Source organism: Drosophila melanogaster, chromosome 2R (genome assembly GCF_000001215.4).
Source record: "Drosophila melanogaster chromosome 2R".
NCBI classification, from domain to species: Eukaryota; Metazoa; Arthropoda; class Insecta; order Diptera; family Drosophilidae; genus Drosophila; species Drosophila melanogaster.
The window spans coordinates 3,122,780-3,136,461 of record NT_033778.4 but is presented as its reverse complement, the minus strand read 5'-3'; the positions used below and the strand labels follow the sequence as shown (position 1 = coordinate 3,136,461).

The window sequence follows — 13,682 nt, the reverse complement described above, 5'->3', positions numbered from 1 at the left end:
TTCAATTATAAGCCGTCTCATAGCAATTGCCTCTTTACACGCCGTTGACAATGCCATGTACTCTGCCTCGGTACTGCTGATTCCGATTTCCATGATATCGGAAGAAAACATAGCCTGTGTAGGATTTGCGGTCGATCTCATCTCCGCCCAAGTCAGCGTCAACGTAGCCAACCAACGCCTGCCCACACTTCTTGTAGTGTAGCGTGTAGTTCACTGAAAGATATCTCAAAACTTGTTTGACCCCAGCCATGTGCTCGCTATGCGGATCCTTGTTCCGCTGTGCCAATTTTGCCACCGAGTGCAAAATATCGGATCTACTCGTCAATGCCAACCACATCAGCTCTCCAATAACTGACTGATATGCCGTCTCGTCTACCTTTGTACATTGCCCATCACATGCCACTTGGTATGCTGTATCTAACGGCGTTGCTGCAGGTCGACACTCAGTGATGCAATGTTTCCGCAATAGGTCTTGAATATATTGAGTTTGCCCCAACGTGATCTCGCCAAGTTCTCCATCACGTTCTATATCCATGCCCATAAATAGCTTTAACGGGCCTTTATCGACACACTCAAACGCACTCTTGAAATCGATGATTTTATGTTAACGAGGTCTTATTTGTTCTGGCATGCTATAATGAAATCGTCAACATAAACCAATGTTATTATTACCAATGTTATTACCTTTGCCACTCATTTTATATAGACAGGGCTCATTGCTCATTGGATCAAAACCAATTGACCGCAACACATTGTCCAGTTTATTGTTCCATTCCCTTCCAGATTGCTTCAATCCATCCATATATAGCCTTCTTTAATAACAATACTTGTCCAGGTTTGCTGCCTACTGTATCTCCCTCCGGTTGTTGCATATATACAGTTTCTGATAAGTCGCTGTTTAGGTATGCCGTGCATACATCCATTTGGTGTACATAGAGATTTAATTCCGATGCCATCGCCAAAACAAGTCGTATGCTCTCCAATCTGCACACCGGCGAGAACGTCTCCTTGTAGTTCACACCATACCGTTGTGAACAACCTTGCCTTTAGCATCACGCTTCACACAGTATACCCACTAGCATCCAATCGTCTTATGGGTATTCGGTAATTCTGCGATCTGCCATGTCTTGTTAGATACCAGAGATTCATATTCACGCTGCATCGCCTCACGCCATTGGGAGGCATACTCGCAATTTATTTCCTCTGCGTACGTCAATGGAATTGGTACGTCTCTTGCAACCATTGCACCAAGTAAATTGTACTTTTTTGGTCGTCCAGGTTTGCCCGTGTGAATTAGTTTCGGCACACCGGGTCCCACCCGTACAGCTTCAGGATTTAGCAGGACTTCCTCTGCACTCTCATCATCTGAATCTTTCGTAGATCTGCGAATCTGGTCTAAATAAAACATATTTATAGTTTGCCTACTTATCATGTCTAAACTGGGGAAGATAGACATTTCAGACGCTGTCGAAATTACTTTTTAAGGAGTAATTATTGTTGTATCCCCTAATATTGCTGTGCATCCTGCCAGTAGTTGTATAATGCCTTGGGGCAGTCTTATAACTTGATGATAAATAGCCAACGGTTGGATCCACTTATCTCTTTGATGAATGAATTGACTTGGAATTCCATCATTTCGCATGAGTGTGCCTTGCTTGGTTTCGATGGTGATCTTTCGCAAGAGTGATCATCCGCGTTTTTCCATGCCCAATTATTTTCGCAAAGCCATGTTGTCGAATCCTCTTGTCTGCATTGGTTAATTTTCATTTCAGACATTAGGTGACATGCGTTTATGTCTGTATTGAACGCAAAAAATGTAGAATTCTATTTCGGAATAAGCTTTGTTCCGTTTGTCCACAGTGGTATTGGGATTACATCAACGAGATCCGTTTCCTGATTGTTGTATATCGGCAATTTTGCTTCAATGAATAGGACATTATCCTTCAACATAGCTTGTGCCTTCATCAGTTTATAGATCAGTTGTAATTGTATAACTGAATTTCCACCCGGTAGCATTTGTTTTCGTATTAATTTTTGTTTTTTTTTCGAGCTCCTCCAACATTTTGTTACACGCAATTCTTTCTTCACTAATGTACGTTATCATTGAGATCGCTGTTCCTTGTAGGCTTTCTGCGTCTTCAATCCAGTTTCGCACTTGATTTGATAATATAAGGAATTTAATTGACTGCTTATATACCATAAAGTGCTCCTTCATGGTTTCTGCAATAATATTGACTTCTTGGGTCAGTTTTCCCAAATTCCGGTTTGCTTCTATCGTAGTTGCTCTTACTAATTCTTCCGTGGCGTTGATGACCGAGGTCTGATTGTCAACACATTCCATTAGATGTTTTTTGTTTTTTATGATCGTTTGCATATTTTCCTGTATTCTGTTTGAATTTCCGATATCAAAGAACAGTATAAACCTTTTCTTTCGGTTGGTACGGTGCCGTAGTATTTTGTGTTTTTCTTTGATGTTGTCAATTTTTGTCCGTATTGTCGTGCCGAAGGAATCGCAGTAGTCATTGAAGTCTCCCATTTTTTCGCAAACCAAGCGGAATTTTTCCAGGAAGTCCTCTAATTGTTTTATGACATCAAAATAGGCTTGCATGTCATAATAAAACAATAATTGCCAACTGGATGTAGCGACTTCAATTTTACCAATTTTGTTCACCATAATTGCAGCTTTTGTGTCGATGTCGTACATTATCCCAAGTTCTTTGGCCTGTTTTCGAGGTTCCGAATTTTCTGTCGCAGTTGTAGCTTGCAATATCAATAAACAGCATAGCACAGTAGCTATGCTTCCAGTGCCATTCCCCTTGTCTTTTGGCCTCTTCCCTTTGAGCAGCGAATCTGGAACGGTCCGGCGTAGTCGATTCCAGTATTTTGAAACGAGTAATCAGCCGTTACTCGATAAACTGGTAAATTTCTCATCAGTTGACTGGACATCTCTTGCTTATACGGTATGCATACAATACATTCCCTTAAATATTACTTTAAGGAATTTTGTATGTAACAGCTTCTCCAGATTCTGCATTAATACGGCCTGTGCTAATTGTCGACTCATTTTGACTTTCACCCAACTGTCAGTCGGAGACCACCATCTCAGCATTAGCTTGCCGAGACACATTGTCACTCTCGTTGAAAAGGACATCTCTCTTCTCAATCACACTCCGCTTCTCAGAGTCATACAGTCGATACGCTTTGGCTGCCCTTAAATACCCTACCATACGGTATTCTGTTCCTTTCTGTTAAAATTTGCCATTCAGTTTGCCCTTGTCTAGCGCCACTGCAATTGAACCAAAGGCCAGACTGCACCAGATCTCTCATCTCAACCAATGTCCGATTAGCGCGCTCTGCAACTTCATTTTGTTGTGGAGTATATGCCGTCGTCAGCTGCCGTATTATTCCATTTGTTTTCAGGAATCGATTAAATGCCTTGTTTACGTACTCGGTGCCGTTGTCACTCCGAATGGACTTCAACATTTTTCCTGTTTGTCGCTCTGCTATCTTTTTGAATTCAACAAACTTTTCGAATACCTCATCCTTCCGTTTTAAAATTTTTTGCCGCATTTATAGAATTTCGTTTTTGGTTTATCTCTTTTACCGTTGTTTCGTTGCTGACTCGTAATAGCAATCAATGCTTGTGCGCCTATGTTCTTCTTGCCTCTTCTTTCGCCTTCTACTTTCAACTTTATGCAAATACTCTCGAAGTCCGGCTAAGTGTCGCGCGTCTCAATGGCGACAACAAAATATTCGAGGTCTTTCGGCAGGCTGGAAAGCAATAAAATTCTTCGCCTTTTTGCAGAACGTGGCCAAGTTGGTAGACGCGCAATCTGAAACTGCTGGGACTCCGTCATCACATTCCGCCAAGACGTTTTCTTCAATTTGTAACATGGTATGGTAGTGAGCAACAGGATAGAGCAGGACTTTTTTACAAATAAACTTAACTTTAGGATATTGAACAATTACATGGATAAAAATATTAGATTGAAAAATCCTAATCTTAGATACATCCATAAGACTAACTATGGGGACCTCTGTGAGCTGTTCGTCGAAGATAGATTTAAGGTCATTGTGATTAAAAATAACTGGATTTATCATATTGTTTTTTGCGAGTGTGATCGTGAGCATGAAATTAGTATTCTATTTCTGGCTAAGAGGGTTTTGAAAAGGTGGCCGGCGTCAACCAACCCGTCCCTTTTCTCTTTGAGGATTCTGTTTACTGTGTCTGTGATTTGGTTAATATGGTTTTGCTTTTCTGTGTTTATTACCACCTGCCTATTGTTTGCCTCTATTAGGGCTGCTTCGTTAGTTTTGATTCTAAAGAGGTCCTCCGCTTCGGGCGTGCCCGCCACGACCTTGAGTAAAAAATAAAATTTGTTTGTCATTACACCCAAATGCTTTGCAATGGTTTGCTTATAATTAAGTAAATAATATGAATCAAATCAATATTTCAAAAAATATATTTTGTAACACAATATATTAACACTAAAACTAAATGACTACATGTATTTCGTCATTTTTTTAAAAGGGAGGTGTAGCATATTGTAGCAATATACCCTACCAATACAACAAATAATTGGGTATAACTTAGCGTCAATACATTGTGACACTTTGTCAAAATAAATATAAATATACAAATACCCAAAATACCGCCAAAAGCTACACATAACATATGCATGCCTTCTGCATACAAATAATAAATAAAAAATACGCTGAAATTGGTTGCATTGTCGGTTGTTCAAGCAAAATGATCAGCAAAGCACTGCTGTTTGTCGAAAAGAACGAAACACGGCGAAGAAAGCCCTCAATGTCCAACGTGGAGATCAAGCGCTTGGTTCGGCAAGGCAGGAAGTAGCCTTTTAAGCCGGCGACGGAACTGAAGAAGGAGCTTCAGATAGCTGAAAGCGTGGAAACTGTTCGCAAACGCTTAGGACCAAACAACCTTAATGCGTGCAGCCCAAGAAAAGTCCCCCTTTTGGCTGTTAATCATGTGGCAAAGCGAATCGAATATGCCAAGATTCCCAACGACTGGCCTGTGGAGAAGTGGCACAACATTTTGTGGTCAGATGAGACCAAAATTGTGTTATTTGGTGAGAAAGGCTCTTGGTCTTATGTTCGGCGTCCACCACGAACTGAATATAATCTTCGCTTCACCTTTAAGGCGGTAAAGTACGGGGGATCAAACATAATGGTATGAGCTTGCTTTTCATACTATGGAGTAGGTCCGATCCATTAGATTCAAAGCATCATGGATCAGCACATTTACACAGATATCCTGGAAAATGTGCTGCTGCCATATGGCAGGGATGAAATGCCGTTGGTTTGGACATTTCAAAAGGATAACGACTCAAAACACACGAGCAAGAAAGCTCGAAAGTGGTTAGAGCAGAAAGCGATCCGAGGAATGAACTGGCCTGCTCAGTCACCCGACTTGAATCCAATCGAAAACCTTTGGGCGGACGTGAAAAAAAAGGTTTCTGAAGCCAAACCCAATAAAAACGATGATCTTTGGGGTCTGGTCAAGGATCCATGGAGCAAAATTCCTCAATAACGGTGCCAGGACTTGGAGGACTCCATGCCAGGACGATGCGCGGCTGTCATTGCCAACAAAGGTCACGCAACCAAATATTAAGATTCTTTAAACATAGTTCTTAAGATATAATCCATTTGTTGAATTCTGTTTTTATTTTTTTTTTTTAGTTTTAGCAAACTACGAGAAACAGTGCTATTTTTGTTACCGCCTAAATTTGAAGGTTTTTTTTTTTGTTTTACTAATTATTTTTAAAATATCCATTAGATCTGTTACTAATTTTTTTATTTCGATTGAAAATCATTGTAGTATTTAAGTTTAGTGAGTAAAATGATGAAAAAGTGTCAGAAAATAGAGAAACGCTGGGACAAACACGAAATGTGCTTATGGTGCTATTATTGTTACCGCAACTGTATATGTAAAAATGTAATTAAGAATACATAGATATAAGCAATCGATGTGCTTATATCCTACCCTGTTCAAAACGCAAACAGGCCCGAGGTCGAGCGATACTGCAAGACAAACCAAGCAGACATACTACTTATCTCCGAAGCCCACTTCTCAGACAGATCTTACTTCACCTTATATCAGCCAACCACCCAAGTGATTCAGTCCGGAGCGCCACGGGACATTACAGCAAGTCCACAGAGTAACGCAATACATCCTGGACGCCTTTGAGAACAACAAATACTACCTTGCAGTAATTCTGAATGAAGTAGGTCTTTGATCGGCTTCTGCACCCCGGTCTCCTTTTGTCCCAGCTATAGTTCAAGTTATTGAAGTCTTTCTTGGATGGCAGAAGGTTCGCCGTCTTTTACAGGTACAGGTGTTCCCCAAGGAAGCGTACTCGGTCCGCTCCTATAGAACGCATACAAGGACGACTTGCCAGTGATACCGAGCCAGCACATAATGGCAGCCCCTAACATGCATTCCTAACTATAGCCGATACTCCAGCAGAGGCCTCCCAGCGGATCCAACTAGATCTGCTGAATAAATCGACAAAAAGTGAAATATCTCGGTCAACAGCGATAACTCTACCGCCACCACCATTGCCACTCGATGCGGCGACTGCCCTCCAGTCAGTCTTAAAGGGTCTTCAATCCTAGATCAGAAGACTAACGTGGAGACCACACTGCTAAAAAAGCGCAGATAGGCTGAGGACCGAGTCCAAGAATTTTACTGGCTGATGGGCAGACGATCAATGCTACCAACTTCCTCTAAGCTCCTGATCTACAAGGCGATTATCAGGCCAATTTAAACCTATTGCATACAACTGGGGGGCACTGCCTCCAAATATAACATAAAAATTATTCAAACGTTTGAAAAAAAGCTCTTCGCACCGCCGATAGCGCTCACCTTTTCCACGACAACGCCACAATTCACGAGTTTCAATTATCCCTGGGTGGGGAATGAAATTAAATTATGCAGCAGGCGGTAAATGCAGAGGCTTCACGACCACCCTAACAACCTAGCACGAAACTTGATAGACTCCAGTCAACCCACCAGGAGGCTTCTCCGGTCCCACCCGGGAACTTAAACTTTCATAAACGAAATAACTATTGTAAAGTTTTTCTATTAAATCAATGTATTCAATCTATTGTTAAGTTCACAAATTTAATGCTTATCCGCAAAGGGCAGTGTTAAATAAATACACACAGCGGGGAAAAAATGTATGTGTGCCTTTTTATTTTTCTTTTATCTCTTTCTAATCCAATGGTTTATATTATGAAATTATTAAATATCAATATTGAAAACTGTCGACATTTTTAAAAAAATACCTTAAGTTCGCAACACTTTCTATAGTATGTGGTCCGTTGTGTTTGGGTATTACTTGAATGATTTTTCGCATGCGATTCTATATGTTTTTATATCCACTTAAAGCATACGTCCAACTTAACGACCGCGAATTTAATGTTTGCTTTCTATTCCAACTTTAGCCATAATACATTAAAAAAAAGAAAAACATGAAGGAGTTTGGATCAGACCGAAGAATTAAGTATAGGGGAAAACATTCACGTTCTACGTTCGTCCATAATGGTAGAAACTAATTCCCGAACACCGTATTGGGTGTCCGACCATATAGGGTGCTTACAGTTTGTCAAGAAACTGTTTACACACTGTGAAATAAATTGAATTTTTGACTTTAAAGGTAAGAATTAAAAGTTCTTTGCTTTATTAAACCTAATTTTTTAATGAAATATAATAAGTAAATATAAATAAAAAAATAAACTAAAAATATAAAATATACAAGAAAATAAACAACAAATTCCAAGTTTACACACTTTTGAGACTGTCAAGAAACTCTTTACACATTTTGTTTTCCTGCTTTGTTTTGCTCTTTTTCTTAGAACGAACTCAATTTTTTCTTTTTTTTTTTGTTTTTGCATTACTTTTTAGAACGATTCTATTTAAATTTTTTGACTTTGCATGTTAAAATTTGCTGATACAACGTGCTTAAAGCGAATTATTAAATTTAATAAAATGCCTGGAAAGATTTTCACTTTTGAAGTTATCCAATTAATAAACTATAACCACCAGTTGAGAAAATCTATTCCAGAACAGTACGGGCAAGTGGCGTCCGTCCGGTCTGGTTAGCCTTACCCGGGTACTGCGGATCTCTGCCGCGGACCGTTTATTTCTCTGCAACTCGTGGGAACCATGAACCATAGACCCAAAAATATTAACATACCGCAGGCCTTGACTGCGAGAAATGTCGCAAGAGAGTTTGGGGACCGTCTCCTTGGCCTACTTCGGTAGTAACACCAAAAAATGCTACTAATCGGAGTGTGCCAACGGCACAAAAACGCCAAGCTGCGGGAGGGAAGAATCGGGCTTAAAACCCATTACCGCAGCTTGGTCAGCCTGGGCCCTGGGATGACCATAACCATAAGGGGCTGAGCGGGCCCAAAAGCAGTGGTATCTTCGTTACCTTCAGCAGGGCAAGTCACCCGCAGAAGCTTTCTCTGGCCAAGAAACCGCAGCCGCTAGAGAAAAGGCCCAACTCTGCTTCGAAGCGGGAAAACTCCACCCTGACACCTCCGATGGAAACGCCCCAAAAGGCAGAAGGTGACTTCAGGGTGGGTCACCTGATAGTGGATTGCCGCAACGCAACCACTGCTGAGTATCTGCAATTAGCAGCCCCCAGCTTCAGTAAGTGGAGCGGTGTCTCCCTGAAGGTAAAGATGGGCGACGACTTGCCATCGTCACACAACATCACCATCTTCTGCCCCAGGACAGGAGAAAAGACAACAAAGTGAATCATGGAATCGATCAAAAAACAGAATGACTTGGACACTGAGAGCTGGCGTTTTATATCAAGGAAGAATGAAGGTGGTGGCTCGCTCCTCAGCCTTGGCATTGATGACAACTTATGTGCCAAGATTATTTCTAGCGACCACCAGCTGAGCTTCAGGTTTGGAGACATCTAAGTTTGTGGTCTAAAGAAGGCCAATGCGATCAAAGCCGGCACAAGACGCATCAAGACTCTCGAAATCCATAGATCTCCGCAGAGTAGGAGAAGCCCAATAAGCTCTCCGAATCCAGCCTGGATCTGGCGGATGATGAGGATCTCGATGCGACCGTCATCGAAATGGGGGATCAGACCCCGATATCCTCTCAGAAGCTAGGCATGGAACTAGACCTGCTGACGATCATCTAATGGTCGGGAGTACAGGGATAGCTCAGGTGAACATCCTTCGCGCCAAGGCGGCCTCGGCCGTGCTGGCAAGGATGTTCACCAAGCAACATCTTGGGCTAGCCCTGGTACAGGATTCCCGGTATAACCAGGGAATAAAAGGACTGTACGTGAAGAACGCCAAGGTAATTTGGGATCAACGGGCTTCTAGCCCAAGAGCCTGTATCCTGGCATGTAGAAGTATTAACTATTATATACTTACAGAATTTCTCACGCGGGACTGTGTACCGCTCGTGGTAGAAGATGTGGGAGCAGCCAAGAAGACTTTGGTGGCATGGGCATACTTTGCCGGTGACGAGGCGTCCCCACCGCCCGAAATCACTGCACTGGCTGAACACTGTAAGAGGATGCAATCACCCATCATCATTAGATGTGATGCAAGTGCACATCACGTGATATGGGGCAGCAGCGACGTGAACCAAAAAGGTGAGTCACTCTTAGAATTTATCTAAAATAACAATCCAGAAATCCGAAATGTCGGCAATGTTCCGACATTTAATACTAGGGTAAGAACTAAGGTTCTGGACATTACACTTTCCAGCAGATTAGTGGCTTCGCATATAAGCGACTGGCACGTATCTCCTTAGGAGTCAATGTCAGATCACAGAATTATTCGTTTTAACATAGGGCTAAATCTAGAATTTAGCGAGCGTAAGCGCAATCCCAGGACTACGAACTGGGAAGGGTTCAATGCCTCCTTACTCCGAGATCAAGTTACTGTGGTAACCAGGAAACTCCGTACCACTCTAGAACTGGAGGCCGCCGTAGAAGACGTTACCTCGTGTCTTACTATCGCGTTCAGGGAAAACTGCTCCTTTGGCCAAGCCAAGAGGGATAAAGATGCTCCATGGTGGAACGACCAATTGGAGAAGTTGCGGAAAGCGACCAGGCGTCTCTTTAACAAAGCAAAAAGATGATGCCTACCGGAATAAACTGACCATGTATAACCCTGAGATCAGGAAAGTCAATCAAAGGAACCTTCTGTGGAGCAATAGTAAACACATGTGAAGCGCTAGACTTCACAGAGCAATCTCCAAAGGAGAATCAAATCAGGCCAGAATCAAAAGGAGGATAACTCCTATACTATAGGAAGTAAGGAGAAACTTCAGCTACTACTACTACTCACTTTCCAGGAAGCACGCTTCAAACGGATAGGAATACCCCGGTAACGGCACAAAGTAGACCGTGTGCTACTGATTGGGCCAAAGCGAAATCAATAGTAACAACGGAGAGATTAATATGGGCAATTGGTACATTCCAGCCCTACAAATCTCGTTGTCCAGATGGCATCCAGCCAATCCTGCTACAACGAGCGCTAAATCAGCTCGCAGTTCCGATCAGGAAAATACTGATCAGCAGCCTTGCTTTAGGACACATACCTACTGCCTGGAGTATAGCAAAAGTGTTGGAAATACTCTGCGATATCATTCAACTGGGCCTCAATATGACCAGCGAATGGTGCAAGGAAGTAGGCCTGAGCCTAAATCCTAGCCAAACTGTTGTTCCTTTCACAAATAGGTACAAGCTACGGAGAATGAAGGCAATAGCCCTGTCAGAATGAAGTTAAGTATATTGGAATAACACTTGACTCCAAACTTACCTTCAAAACTCGATAACACAATTAATAAGTGCACCAGAGCATTTTTCACGTGTAGAAACATTGCGGGTAAGTCGTGGGGAACCTCACCACCCATAATAAGATGCCTGTACCTCATAGTAGTCAGACCCATACTAACCTATGGGGCAATAGCCTGGGGTGATAGAGCACGCCTTAGCACCACTAAGGCAAAACTCCATAAGGCAGAGAATAGCCTGCGTATGCATGACAGGAGCAATGCGTACCTGTCCCACTGCAGCCCTAGAAGTACTAATGGAGGTGACGCCGCTTCATATAGTCATTGCAATGAAACGGAAAGCCACCCTAATAAAAACTGATGGAGCGGGAAATGACTGCAACCTCACAAGTAAGGATGCTGAAAGCTAAAAAAGGGATATCCCTTTGCTAATACAACTAAGGGATGAGATGCCAGCTGAGCATACGTTCGCTTAGAACTTCAGCACTCATCTCAGTAATAAGAACAGTTGGATATCCCTGGGGAAAGTACACCCTATGAAACCACAAACAATAAAGTGGTATACAGGCGGATCTCTCCCCGACGAGGGAAGTGGGCTGGGGGTTGTAGGTCCACGGCTGAAATACCACGAATCAATGGGCAGATACACAAGCATTTTTCAAGCTGAAGTCTGTGCTATTGGACGCTGTGTGGAGTTTAATCTGCAAAGGAACTATCGTGGCAAGGACATTGCTATACTGTCTGACAGCCATAAAGGCGCTCAGCAAAGCTAAAATAACATCTAAGCTAGTAAATGAAGTGAGCCCTAGACAAACTATGAGCTGTCAACAAACTCACAATAAGGTGGGTCCCGGGACACAACAACATCCCCGGAAAATGAGCTAGCGGACAACCTAGCCAGAAAAGGGGCAGAAAACTTCTGTGGTGTTGGTCCGCATTTTGACTGGCCTTCTTACGGGGCATTGCCGACTTCACAGCCCTTTGCACAAGATTGGCATTGCAGGAAGGAACAGACTCCTGAGCATGTATGTAGTCCCACGGGAAACAATTGCAGCCCTGAACCCCAATAAAATTCTGGCATTTATACAGTGCATTGGACTTCAGGGGGATCTTTGAGTCATGATAGTACAATAGATCCGACTGGGTCGCAGTACACATACAAACCCACTTAATAATAATAAAGAAGAAGATGGCAAAAAGGGCTCTAAAACACGACAACAGCTTATGACTGCAATAGTCGAAGAGTGCATGCTATAGGAAATCCGAAAATAAGTACTCTCTAATCAAAAAGTACAAAACAAAAGAAAATATTGGGACGATAGATAGTGGAAACTTTCGAAAACAAGGCGACTTGAAAATTGTTGTTGCCCACCCCCAATGAGCATATAGTGAAGTATTCATATAATTAGCACTGTTCTAAGATATAAAAATATGTTGAGTGGCAAAAAGCACACAATCCACATCCACTCATTGTATACAATCAATATCCCAAGCGGGATCGATCTCGCTCCCGACATAATAAAAACAAATGGGCAATATGTGACATATTCATATAACCAGCACTTTCGGAAGAAACACAGAGTAGCGAATCCCACGCAATATACACAATCCACATCCGCTAGCTGTATACAAACAATATCCCAAGCGGGTGATCTCCCTCCAGAAAAAAATGCAAACAAAATTGCAGTATAAGAAAGATATTTGTCAGTAACATTTAGTCTTAAGCTGAGATCAAAAGAATAAAGACGTGAAAACTATTTCTCTGATAATTTCTTATTTCTTATCGTTGTCCTTAGTCAACTGACGGGTCATTAGTTCGACTTAATAAAATACTAACATTTCTTTATATAAATAACATATTATCTTCCCACAGCACCATTCTTACGATATTTCTCACCGTGCCTATGGAGAAGACATTAGTTCGACTAAATAAAATACTAACAATTTACTATATAAATGCCATATTATCTACCCACAGCACCATTGTTACAATGTTTCTCACCGTGCCCATAGGTAAGACAACCAATATGCCACCATTAGAATTAAAATTTAAAAAAAAATTAAATATATAAATATATATATAGATATAATAGGTTTTATATAGAAAACGGAAATCATTAGCCAAAGGCAAAATTAGGTTTTCACATGCATATTTCATAAAAAAAAAAGCTCGCAGCACTTTTGAAATTAATCACGACAATAAATGATTTTCATTTTTTAATTTGGGTTTATTATGATTTTTTGCAGAATTACTGATCCATTTCTAGTCGGCTGAAAGGGCTTTCGTCGAATCTCTCGGGAGGGGTATAGGGGTTTCAGACCAGTTTCGGTTTCGTTACTCTCGATCACTCTGTATTTTCATCTGGCAACGCCATCAATTTTCCCCTATTTTTTTGTATTTTAATTGGTTGTTTTTTTCACTGACTTAAATACCATAAAATCATCATCATTTATATAATAACTATACAGATTCACTCCATTCACTACTTTACACATTAATAACTATTTTACATTACATTTTCTTTATTATATTTAATTTTTTTTTTTGTTTCCTCATGTTCATTATTTGTTTATTTTTTTTATAAATCACATAATAATTCACTACACCGTTCTGTCACATACATAGGTATTAAGATTACGATTTTGGCCTTTTTCCTTTTTCTTAGAATAAATTTCAGGCTTATATTTCGCTGGCTATGTTAACCCTAATCTGAAGATAGGGAAATAGAATAGGTCTTTGTTTATTTTTAATCCAATGGGAGTTGTCGATGTGGTTGGGTTGCGAGTTGAGCGGAGTTTAGGGTTAAAATCAGCTTTATAGACCCTATTTCCGAAGGCCATGATAGCTCCCAGTGTCATGTGGCACTGGAAAAGTGATATC

The 13,682-nt window shown here is 41.3% G+C and overlaps 1 protein-coding gene across 1 annotated transcript in view; it reads right to left on the bottom strand.

Moving 5' to 3' along the window:
- dpr21 (defective proboscis extension response 21) overlaps positions 1 to 13,682 on the bottom strand; it is a 124,513-nt gene that overhangs the window by 54,550 nt on the left and 56,281 nt on the right. The window lies entirely within an intron of this gene.